At 39.5% G+C, this 12,795-nt stretch overlaps 1 protein-coding gene and 1 long non-coding RNA gene across 3 annotated transcripts in view; one reads left to right on the forward strand and one right to left on the reverse strand.

Annotated features, from left to right (window-relative positions):
• Positions 1–5,012, forward strand: part of LOC138164017 (uncharacterized) — a 25,404-nt gene extending 20,392 nt beyond the window's left edge. The window contains exons 2-3 of the long non-coding RNA XR_011168974.1: positions 2,762–2,829; positions 3,100–5,012. This is a non-coding gene — a long non-coding RNA (uncharacterized lncRNA). The remainder of the gene's footprint in view (positions 1–2,761; positions 2,830–3,099) is intronic.
• GALNT16 (polypeptide N-acetylgalactosaminyltransferase 16) overlaps positions 1–12,795 on the reverse strand; it is a 156,319-nt gene that overhangs the window by 76,679 nt on the left and 66,845 nt on the right. The window lies entirely within an intron of this gene.

Genomic DNA, 12,795 nt, shown 5'->3' on the forward strand with positions numbered 1-12,795 from the left:
GATAGATAGATAGATAGATAGATAGATAGATAGATAGATAGATAGATAGATGGTTAGATAGATACCACAGTTTCAAGTTTCTGGAGGTCTGCATTCAGAGAGATGTCTATCTTGTATGTAGTTACATATTTAAGCATTGTTTCTGTCTATCTTCTATATTGATTTATGAGAGACATGTCTCTCATTGATCAAAGTTTAGAAATTAAATAATCAGATTGATTCTATATCATCTTTTAATTGGTCCTATTTACAATGAATTGATTTTGTCCTGTAACTGCCTAAGTCATGGTCCTTTGACTTTGAGTTTAGTTCAGAAATCCAGTTGGCCTGGAATAAGTCAAAGTTTAGAAATCCAGTTTTCCTGATAATCACTGTTCTATTCTTGCCTCAAGGAAATCTGCTATACTTGTATATATATATATATATATGTATATATACATATGTATGTATATATACATATATATGTATATATATATACACACATATATATATACACTCATATATATATATGAGTGGACACCAGGGATTCTGGTCTAGTATCTTTATACCACCAAGTTATTCCTCATGTTTGGTTTGTTATCCACTGAAGTCCACTAGCTCTAATTTTGCAGATGAATTCAAACAACGAACGTTTCTTAATCATATGAAGGAAGGAGAGCATTGTTGCTAACCCCTAATTCCCAATTTCCAACGAATTGTTTTGTCCCCCACACCTCAGTTCTGTAACTAATCACATTGATTTCACCATTCATGATGTCAATTTCTTTTAAACAATCATAACTTGTTCCCCATCTATGAAGTCCCATTCTATGTTCTGTATTCCTCAAAACTATTAAAGAAAGCCATCTCTCTCATTTGGGATCTTGGCTTAAGTGATGTGGGAAACAAAGTAATTCTATTTCCACAAGATCAAAGCTCCTTCCAGCTTTGAGTGATAGCAGAATGTAAGTCAGAGGTGACTGGTTCTAATCAAAGAGTAGAACCAGGCTTCTGATTAGGTAAAAGGTCACGCTTAAGGAGCATGCTTAAGATGCTGTTTGAGGGACACATGAAGTGGGAGGTTCAGAAGGTTGCATCTAGCCAATGGAGAGCAAGGTGGGGAAATTCAAATTGGGAACAGCATAAAAAGTGTTGCACTTGTGTGAGCAAATGTACTCTTCATTCAGGAGGGACCCATTCACCAGGAATGTAGAATAATTGACTAAAATAAAATGAGACCTTTCCTGACTTCACAACAAGTATTGTTTTTTGCTTAGAGTGAACATGTTTCTCACAATATGGGGGTGGGGGGTAGGGGAGGCCTGAGTTCTTTTCATGAGAATGTTTCTATCACATGGATTGTCCTCAGGGCTTGAAACCAGGGAATCAGTGGGCTGTGGCAGCATGTCCAGGCTTACTCCCTGACCTTGGCTGGGAAATCCTGTGATTCCCACAAGTGTGTTTCTCACAATGAGGAAGCGGAAATCCTATTTATTGGTAAAATTCATGCTTTGTTAATAAATTGTGCTCAGAAGTTTGTGCTTCAATTTACCATATTTTGGCCATAAGATATGTGTGTATATATACATATATGTCTATCTATCTATCTATCTATCTATCTGTCTGTCTGTCTGTCTGTCTGTCTGTCTGTCTATCTATCTATCTATCTAATCTTGAGAGAGTGAGTGGGTATGGGTGTGTACATATATCTTTATATCTTGTGAGGTGGCTAGATGGTGTAGTGGCTAGAGTGCTGTGCCTGGAGTTAGGAAGATTCATTTTGCTGATTTCAAATCTGGCCTCAAATAGACACTAGCTGTGTGACCCTGGGCAAGTTACTTAACCCTGTTTGCCTCAGTTTCCTCATCTTTGAAATGATCTGGAGAAAGAAATAGCAAACTGTTCCATTATCTTGGCTAAGAAAACCTTAAATGGGATCAGGAAGAATTAAATATGACTAAAATGACCAAATACTATAAAATATATATATCTTGTATAGACTTACATATTTACACATTGTCTCTCCCAGTGGAATATGAACTTCTTGAAGTCAAGGACTGTTTCCCCCCTTTTTTTTGTATCCTCAGACTTAGCCCAGTGTAGGACACATAATAAACACTTATTATCTGCTTTCTGATACATTGTCAGTGTGTGTTACACAGATGTAGATAAGGAAAGGAGAGAGAAGGTGTTAGGTAGCTGGGTTTCAATTTTGGCCTGTCTTACATATACCACTTAGGAGAGATGAGTGTTCTTCCTCTCTATTTACAATTCTCCTCTCCTCAGTCAGTACACGTGACTCCACAAAGCCTTCTTTCCAGCTACAGATCAGTTGAATCACTTTGCAAGATCAGGATGGAAAGGGGTCAGGAACAAGGGGCAGGGTAGAAAATTTTCTACCCTAGGGTTCCATCTTAACTAGTATTGTCTCCACATGTGTTCCCGACATGTGTCCATACTTCTTACTGATGGTGTGTCTACCTATGGGAACATGAGTCTCAGGTTTATGGGGGAAATTTTATACCGCTACTTTTCTTACTGTGCTCTGTCATTAAATGCCTTTGCTTTGAACTAATAGAACAACAGACATGTCTGGGGAGTTCATGATACATGGTTTTGAATGGATATGGACCACCACAGTAGCTTGAAATTGATAGCCTTGTTTGGGGGACCCACTATGTGAGTTGTGGGGAATATCCCAAGAGCTATATAAAAAGAAACAAATTTGCCTTGAATCTTGAATGGTGACATTGCCTCCCCCTGTTTTCTTTTATTCCCCCAGACAAACACCATCCAATAACTTCAATCTTCAAACTCAAGCGTTAAGAATCAAATGGTCACCTTGGCATGGTAAGCCTCTAATCAAAGGGCAGCTTATACGTGTTCTTTTTTTTTTTTTGGAGGGGGGAAGGCAAAGTAATTGGGGTTAACTGACTTTCCAAGGTCACACAGCTAGCTAGTAAGCATGTCAAGTGTGTGAGGTCAAATTTGAACTCAGGTCCTCCTGACTCCAGGGCCTGGAGGACTCCTCCAGGGCTCTATTCACTGTGCCACCTAGCTGCCCCCACCATGTGTTCTTAGTAGCACTACCTCCACTTTTCTTTCTCATGGCCTTTACAGGAAATGTGAACAGGATTCCTGACCTATACAAGTCTTATTCTTTGGCATGGCAAGCATAACCCAGAAGAGAACCTGGTCGAGAGCAAAATCTTCCCTCCAGGACTGGGAATTTGAATGCAGGAGAAAAGGAAATGGAGACGCCACAAGGTCCTCAAAACTTCTTTGATGAATAAGCAATCGCTTCTAAATCATCTCTCTAGCCCTCTGAGCATTAATGCCTTTGCATGAGTACAAAGGTACAAAGCCTGTCAAGTTATGTAGTCACTGAAAGCTGCTGACAAGACCTTCCCACCTGAGATTTTGTTACTTTAATTCAGTTTAACAGTCATCCATAGTGACACCTGAATGGAGAGGTTTTCTGGTCTAATTCTTTATATTTAGGCCTGAAATGGGAATGTTATTCTTTATTCTTTCTTCCCCTGCTTCCCCCAGTTTTCAAGGGCTATCAGTTTTCTGAAGCAATTTACCATTTGGGAGGAGATTAAATTCTTTTTAAATTTTTTTTTTTTGCTTTTTGGAGGGGGGAAGATAGGGAAATTGGGGTTAAGTGACTTGCCTAAGGTCATACCCAAGTGTCTGAGGCCGGATTTGAACTCAGGTCTTCCTGACTCCAGGGCCAGTGCTCTATTCACTGTGTCACCTAGCTGCCCCGAGATTTAATTGTTAATTCAGAGGTAAAAATTACAGATGATTTCCCTGCATACCTGAGGATAGGAAGATAACTCTCTCTAACCAGCCACTCTCTTGATGTGGACTTTGCAATTAAATTTTTGGATATTGTCTTGGGGTCAGCAAAGAATCTTGGCATTATTGCTGCTTTTTTCATTTTCCTGTGTTTTAAAACAGCCCATGGGAAAAACAAAGGGGAAAAATCTGCTTCAACATGATGTCTGGGCTCCTATTTTATAGATACAAGGTCAGACAATGCAAGGAGTGGATGCCTGCAGAAACAGTTACAGCCTCTGGGAATGGGTTCTCAAGTCTAGCAAAGTCTGAATTGCTTCCTCTTCCTTCAGACTTCCTATTTGCTGACAGTACTATATAAAATACTGACTCTTTGAGGGAAGAGATTCTGTCTTTTCTGTGCTATACAGAATGATTATTTCAATACGATATAAAGTTTCAAGATTTTGTTTTGGTCTGAACTCATGATTTCATTGGTTTAAGAAACTTCTAGTTTGGAAACTCTCTCTAGCAAGGCAGACCAGTGACTGTTCTGAAACTTAAGATAATTGAAGCATAGATTTAGAACTGGAAGGGACCTCAGAGGTCATCTAGTCCAATTCTCTCATTTTTAGATGACAAAACTGAGGCCCAGAGAGATCATGATTTGCCTAAGGATACAAATCTGGGTTCTGGGATCTAAGATTGTCCCTCTAGCTAATACACCACATGGATGCTCAGCATATACCAACAAAGACCATGGTGGTAATGTTGATGTTGCTCTCTCCACTACAGTATCTTGTCTTCCAACTTATCTTTGAGAGACGTTTGAGGAACAGAGAGGTTAAGTGATTTATCCGAGCTCACACAGCCAGTAGGAAAGTCCTTCAAAGGAAGGTCTTGAACTCAGGCCTTCATGACTCCACGGCTATGACTCTACTAACTACATCATCCTGACTCTATAAGTTTAACCTGGGCTTCAAGCCTTAGCATGATGGCAAAAGACACTCCTTTTTAGTGGAAAAATTGTAACTTAATGCTGGGTGGAAGCAGAGTTGGCTAGAGAGATTTGGAGAGGAGAAACATTCTTCATTCCTGCTTCAAAAAACACACATGGTTCCAGACTCTTTTCATCAAAAGAAAGAGCAGATTTTGGAAGGCAGACATGTAGGAGAAAACTGGATCCTCAGCATGTTCCTGATTTCCACTTTTTTTCCCTAGAGACTTTGGGTAATGGGTAAGATGGGCTCTCTCTCTCTCTCTCTCTCTCTCCCTCTATATATATGTGTCTGGGTGTGTGTGTGTGTGTGTGTGTGTGTGTGTGTGTGTATCTTTCTCTCTCTCTCTCCCCTCTTCTCCCTTCCCCTCCCCTCTCCTCTTCTCTTCTCTCTCTCACATTGCTCACAACCAGAGAGTTCATTGTCTCATTCTAATTCTATTTCTACTTGCTATCTCTGTGGCTAAATAAGTGAACTTGCTACTCACCATGATGTTTTTTTGTGTATATACGGTAGCATTTAGTGGGAAGGAGTCAAGCCTGCATATAAAAAACTCGGAGCGTCCCTTTCCCTTTAAAGGATAGCAACCAGAAGAGAACCTTGAACCTAAAAAGTCATCCCCCTAAATCAACACTATTTAGGAGGGCTGATAAACATAATTCTCGTCTGTACGTCCTCTCTAAAGACAGCACAGTGTCCAGTCTTGTGGCCCTTTCTCCTGCTACCTCCAGGCAGGAATCAAAGTCCACCTTGGAAAAGACTGGGAAAGATTCCAGAGATATCTATGCATGCTTCCCTGTGAACCACATTAGACCACGCATGGGGTCACACCCATAAACTAAATGGGCAGCACACACCTTACATAAATATGAATACTCAATACATATCAATAAAGATAATGGTAGCAATGTATTTTTAAAGCCCCACTTACCCAGGAGGGCTCAGTTGCTTGGCCTCTATGACCACCAAAGCCTGCCAAAATGTTTCAGATGACTTCTGCAAGCCCTCCGCTAAAAGAACTAGAAGTCCTTCCCACTGATTCTTCAGGGCTGGAGTCAAGACTATCTTTTGCCGCAAGTGCTCTTGGAGGAGAAGGTGAACAAAAGGAGGGAGAAAGCGGAAAAATGAGGGCAGGCAAGGAGATATGGGTAAAGTATCAGGGAGGTGAGAATAGGGAAGGAAATGGTGGAATTACAAACAACTGCTTCACGATTATACTCGGACACCGAGAGTGTTAATCTCTGCTGATGAGGTAGTAACAGAGTGGGCTGCTGAAATACGTGGATGTGGCACATGAAGAGAACTATCCAGGAAAACAGGATATTAGACACACCAGGTCATGGTGCACTGAGAATCACATCAATGCTTATTCTCTCTATTTTGTTGCTGGCTTTCAACCAGGCTTAGAATCACAGAATCTCTGAGCTGGATTTCAGACAAAACTTAACCCAAATCCTTGCCTGACAAATGAATGAATACCCTCTAGAACATCCAGACAGGGATTTTCTGGCCTGCTTAAATACCTCTGATGGAGAGGAGCTCATTCTTTTTTTCAGGTAGCTAAACCCATTTGTTAGAAAGTAGATTCTTCTACTGAGTCAAACTCAACCTCCCTGTACCTTCCACTCTTTGGTTTTAGTTCTGCCCCCTAGGACTAAATAAGTCTAATCCTTCTTCCAGATGATAGCTTTTCAAACATTTTGGAGACTGTAATCATGACTCCCTTAGGCCTTCTCTTCTTCTGACTAAACATCAATAGTTCCTTCAACCAGTTTTGTGTCATATGACATTCCCTCATTATTCTGATTGCCCTGTTACAGATGTGCTCTAGTTTGTCAATGTCACTTTTTTTTTGTTTTTTGCTTTTTTTTTTGGAGAGCAATTGGGGTTAAGTAACTTGCCCAAGGTCACATGGCTAGGTTTTGTGTGTGTGTGTGTGTGTGTGTGTGTGTGTGTGTGTGTGTGTGTGTTAAGTGTCTGAGGCTGGATCTGAACTCAGATCCTCCTGACTCCAGGGCCGGCACTCTACTCACTGTGCCACCTAGCCGCCCCAGTCAATGTCACTTCTAATATGTGCTGCCTCCAACTGAACAAAGTACTCTAGATATAGTCTGGACAAGACAGAATATAGTGGGATTATCAGTTTACTCACTCTGAATTAATGTAGCTTATGAACTCATTGGGGAAGCTAGGTGGCACAGTGGACAGAGTGACAAGCCTGGAGTCAGGAAGACTTATCTTCCTGAGTTCAAATCTGGCCTCTGACACTTAATAACTATGTGGCCCTGGGCAAGTTACTTAACCCTGTTTGCCTCAGTTTTCTCGTCTGTAAAATGAGTTGGAGTGGCAAACCGCTCCAATATCTTTGCCAAGAAAACCCCGAATAGAGTCACAAAGAGTCTGAAAATGACTGAACCACCACAACAACATGAACTCATTAGCTTCTCTAGCAGCTAAATCACACCACTGTTCTCTATTAAAATTGCAATCCACTAAAACCAATATCTTTTTCACATGAATGATTGTCTAGCCACACAGCCCTCATTAACTGGTTTTTTGTACAGCCAGGCAGTACAACGGATAGAGGACCAGGCCTGGAGTCAGGAAGATCTGAGTTCAAATCCTTCCTCAGACACTTACTAGCTATGTTACCATGGGCATATCTGCTTTAGTCCCTCATCTGTAAAATGGGGACATATTGGAGAAGGAAATGGCAAACGATGTCAGGATCTTTGCCAAGAAAACCCCGTGGACAAGTCCATCAGGTCATGAAGAGTCAGACACAACTAAACAACTGAACAAAAACAACAAGGACTTTATATTTGTAAAACTATAGAATTGCCAAGTTAAAAGGGACATCTGAAGAATGAATCTCTTTTATAACACCCTCAACTAACGGTCATTCAACCTACACTTAAATATGTAATGGCAAGCACAGAAGTAGTTCACACCTTGTTTCAGCTATTGAATTAACACCTTGTTTCAGTTCAAGTTCTTTTTTTGAGCCTAGAATCAAGTCTGTTAAGAAACAGAATGTGTGAACCCCACAACTTGAGAACTTCTTGGGATGAGTACCTGAAGGCTGGGCTGCTGCTGCTGGACTGGAACTTCTGTGGAGAAAGTGATTTTGATTTTGACAATGGGAGAAAGTGATTTTGACTTTGAGAACAAAGCTGCTGAAGATTTCTGAGGGCCAGATGGAGCTTCCAAAGACTGAGAAAGCATGACTGTGGTGAATAGAGACTGTGAAGGATTTGAGATGGAATGGACACTGTGAGCTCCAATGTGGAGTAGGAACTGCATGGAGAGCTGCACAAGGAGCTGGGAGCTGTCTGCCTTTGAAAGCAGGTGGCAGTTGGTTATATTTGAGCGGAACCATGGAAGAGGAGCCATGGAAGTTGAAAGCCTGCCCTGAGTCAAGATGAAAAGACCTCTCCATGGGTGCTGAGTAGTGATGAAATTGTGATTTCCTGTAATCAAGGGGTAGATGACCTGGTATTTCCCACTACCCTTTAAAGAGGGTACTGAGTAGTGACTGATGACTGAGTAGTGACTGATGATTCAATAGTGGCTGATGACTGAATAATGTGACTGATTTATAACTTAGTATGCCCCATGGGTGGAGGACTTTGACTTTTTGTACTTTATGATTGAATGATTGAGTTAATAAGTGATTGACTGACTAAATGATTGTACTTTGTTCAAAACTAAGTGACCACTTTGGTAAAAACTATGTGGCCATTTTTGTGATAAGTTGTTGAGTTATTATGTTATTGTGAATGCTGTGTTTTGATTTTCTGTGATAAGTTGTAACATTGTGAATGCTGTACCTTGATTTTCTGTGAATGTTTTGTTCTGATTTGTTACTGAATAGAGTGTTCACTATGCTATATAATCAGAACCTTGAAAGCTGTTCACAGAGCTGTCCTCTGGAAAGCTGCTCATGCTTGGCTTTACATATGTAAATCCAACAATGTACCACTTTCCATTTTGGGAAGGTTTAAACCCTAACAATCAATGCAGAGATAGAAGTCCACCCTCATTCCTCTTTCTTATAAGAAGCACATGGACCCCCACTGGGGATTTAAAAAGTCTAAAAGATTTGTGTTTCAGAACCCTTAGTGGAAAAAGTCCTATAGGGTCATTTCATCTTATTAGGTCTGGGCCATTCTTGCAGCCTGCTGAGATTTTGAAAAATTCTGTTTTTATCACTACCATCTTATCTATCCCTCCAAATTTCACATCATTTGTGTATTTGATAACCATGTCATTAATGCCTTATGTAGAAGAGCTTAGTGATAGAAAGTGAGCAGTGATAGAAAAGAAAACAATTTCTTTAAAAAGAAAGCATCAATAAAACTATAATAACAACACACAGAAGGAAACAAAAAGTTCATAGGGGGACGTAATCAGGGCAATTTTGTTATTACTTTGCAATATATACTTTAAAAATGATCTATATTCACAGTTTCTTGTGCAATCTTTCTTTATATTGAAAAGTGTGTTGATGATTATTGTTGTTTTTCAGAGTCAGTTTGTCTGACACTTTGTGATTCCGTTTGGGGTCTTCTTGGCAAAGATACTGAAGTGGTTTGCTATTTCTCTCTCCAACTCATTTTACAGATGAGGAAACTAAAGCAAACAGGTTTTAAATGACTTGTCCAGGGTCACATAGCTAGTAAATGTCTGAAACTGGATTTGAACTCTAGAAGATGAGTCTTCCTGATTCCAGTTCTGGCACTCTATCTACTGTGCCACCTACCAGCCCTGGTGCTTTTCAAACTTATATTAAAGATGAAACTTTAATAATAAAAAAGGAATAGGGCTAAGAAAAGAGCTGATGAATTAATGAACTCTCTTTGGGTTAGATGGTTTAAGGAGTTATATGGCTCCACAGAACTATGCTATCATCTATCCTGTATCTCTCCATCTTGTCCACAAATATATCATGAATAGCTTTTCAAATGGTTGCTGAAATTCAGATATATTGTGCATATAGACATCTCCTAATCTACTTCTTAAGGAAGGAAATTAGGACAGCATGGCATAACTTTGTTCTTATTGAAATCTGCCTTTTAAAAATTTTGCCTGCCATATGTTTAATAACCCATTCTAGAACTTTGCTCATAATGGACTGATGCCCAAATCCCAACTCACTGGTATATAGAAAATCTATCCATTTCCCTACTTCCAGTATGATGGCATTTCCCCAATTCTCCTTGATTCCTCAAAGATCAATGATGTTGTTTCAGCAACAATGTCTTCAAGTAGACGTGATTTGTCAAAGTCAGTTGCCTTGAACTCATTTAAAGCAGTAAGCTGCCAAATCCTCACTCATTTTGAGTTTCAATTCTCTTTTAATTATTTTTCAGCTTAAAGATAAAGAAGCCAAAAGCAAATGGACATTAATTAGTTGCGCTTTTCCTTCATTATCCTTTGAAATCTCTCTGTGCACTCTCAAACTATCCCTTCCTTATCCTTGTCCTGAACATTGTTTTGTTTTCTGAACAAAACTGTGTCTTTTGTGTCCTTGCTGTTATTTAGTTGTTTCCAGCTGTTGTCTGAGTCTTCTTGCCCTATTTTGGGATTTTCTTTGCAAAGATACTGTAGTGGTTGGTCATTTTCTTCTCTAGCTCATTTTACAGATGAGGAAACTGAGGCAAACAAGGTTTAGTGACTTGCCCCACATGAGGGACTGCTAGGTGGCACAGTGGAAAGAATGCTGGGTCTTGAATTAGGAAGACTCATGTTGCTGAGTTCAATTCTGGCTTCAGATACTTATTAGCTGTGTGGCCCTGGGCAAGTCACTTAACCCTGTTTTCCTCAGTTTCCCCATCTGTAAAATAAGCTGGAGAAGGAAATGGAATACCACTCCAGTATCTTTGTCAAGAAAACCTCAAATGGGTTCACTGTGGCAGGTGAAAGATGAAATGACTGAAGAAACAAAGGTTTAATCTTCCAAGCTTATTTATCTATTAAACATGACAATTGCCCAACAAACTGGGACCAGACCTCCTCAGGTTAGGCCTGGACTGCAAATACAGGGAGAGACAAACTTTTATACATTAAAAACAATCCTATAAAGCCAATTAATTAAAAGGAAATACTAAAACATTAGGTAACCTAATTTCTAATTGGATAAAAGATTAGGAACTTTCCTAGTTGAGAGGAGAACAAAGGGGTGCAATTGGTGTCCCAATCTCCACCCATTGTCTGTATACAATCAAAAGAAATGGAAACAGTAACTGACAGATCAATATGAGGCCAGTTTTCAGATAAGACATATGGTTTGCTTGAGATGTACAATTGTGAGAAAACTTCTTGCATCCATCTTTGGATCTGATTGAATTTCTAGTCAGTCTAACCCAGGTCTTTTTCCCACCCAAGCAGGGATAGGTTAAAAAAAGGTAATAAGGTTCTCTCCCAATTCTCACAATTGAATAAAGTTTCTCACATGACAGAATTTGAACTGGATCCATAATTGAATAGAAACTAAGCTAGCTCTAGAAGGGAGACATAAAATGTGTGATTCACTCAATTTCCAGGATTAACAACTTGCTGTCCTTATCCCCACATCACAAAAAGTTGGACACAACTAAAAATGACTGAATAACAACAACCAGGGTCACACAACTAGTAAATGCCTCAAGCCAGATTTGAAACCAGGGAGATGAATCTTCCTTATTGTAGGCCTGGCATTCTACCTACTGTACCACATAGTTGCCCCTTGACCTTCTGCTAGATTAAAAACTCTTTGAAGGCAGGGACTACGGTTTCTTCTTTGCTTCTCCAGTGTTATTTACAATATACAATTAATTTGTTGAAATGAATATAGCTTTAAAATCTATGTTTATGAGAAAGTTAATTTTCTACCTTTTCCTACTACTTTCTGATTAATCTTGGTTAAATATGTCACACACTTATCTAGAATATAGACCTGAAGTTCACAGGGATACAAAATGAGCCTCCAAGATGTAGCCCTTGGCCTAGTACCCCAAGCTCTGGCAGCTAGGTGCCACAATGAATAGAGCCTCAGGCCTGAAGTCAGAAAGATCTGAATTCAAATATGACCTCAGACTAGTTATGGGACCCTGGGCAAGTCACTTAACCTCATTCTAACCCAGTCTCCTCATCAGTAAAATAGGGATGATAATAGTAGCTACTTACCAAGATTGTTGTGAATATCAAATGAAGTGATACTTAGTATGCCCCTGACACATAGTAGGTACTTTAAAAAATGCTTGTTCCCTTCTCTATATTTTGGAGCTTATCCACGTTTTTTTGTCGCTGTTATTGTTGTTTTTGTTCAGTCATGTCTGACTCTTTGTGACCCTGCAGAGCACATTGTCCACGGGGTTTCCTTAGCAAAGATGCTGGAGTGGTTAGCCATTTTCTTCTCCAGTGGACTGTGGCAAGTGAGACTAAGTGAATTTCCCAGGTCACACATCTCGTTAAGTACCCAAGGCTAGATCTGAACTCAAGTTTTTCTGACTTGAGACCCAGTAGTCTATCCACTGAGTCATCTAGCTGCCTTGAAGTTCCATAAAAAAGTAACTGAACTATCTAGCAACTTCTACCCTTTGGTAAACAAAACTTATTATTTTTCTTTAATCTTTTCTTTTTTTCTGTTAGCTGTTTATACTATTTTTGCCTTTTCATGTTAGTTTTTAAGGTTTCAAATAGATATGCAGTCAACAAGATGGGCAGGAATCAAGTGGAACCTTAGACAGCTATGACTCCCTTAAGAAGGAAATGAATTAAAAAAAAACAAAAATAAAAAAGACCTATAAGCAAAAAAAGTATTCTTAGCAGCTCTTTTAGTGGTGGCAAAGAATTGGAAATTGAGGGGATAGCCATCAATTAGGGAATGACTGAACAAACTGTTGTATATTATTGTGAAAGAATACTATTGTGCTATAAGAAATGAGAAGCAGGATATTATCAGAAAAACCAGGAAAGACTTACATGAACTGATGCAAAGTGAAATGGGAAGATTCAGAAACACATTGTACACAGTATCTGTAACATTGTATGA

Source organism: Petaurus breviceps, unplaced genomic scaffold (assembly GCF_028583685.1).
Source record: "Petaurus breviceps papuanus isolate PSGF00001 unplaced genomic scaffold, PetGlider_PUasm1.0 189, whole genome shotgun sequence".
NCBI lineage: Eukaryota > Metazoa > Chordata > Mammalia > Diprotodontia > Petauridae > Petaurus > Petaurus breviceps.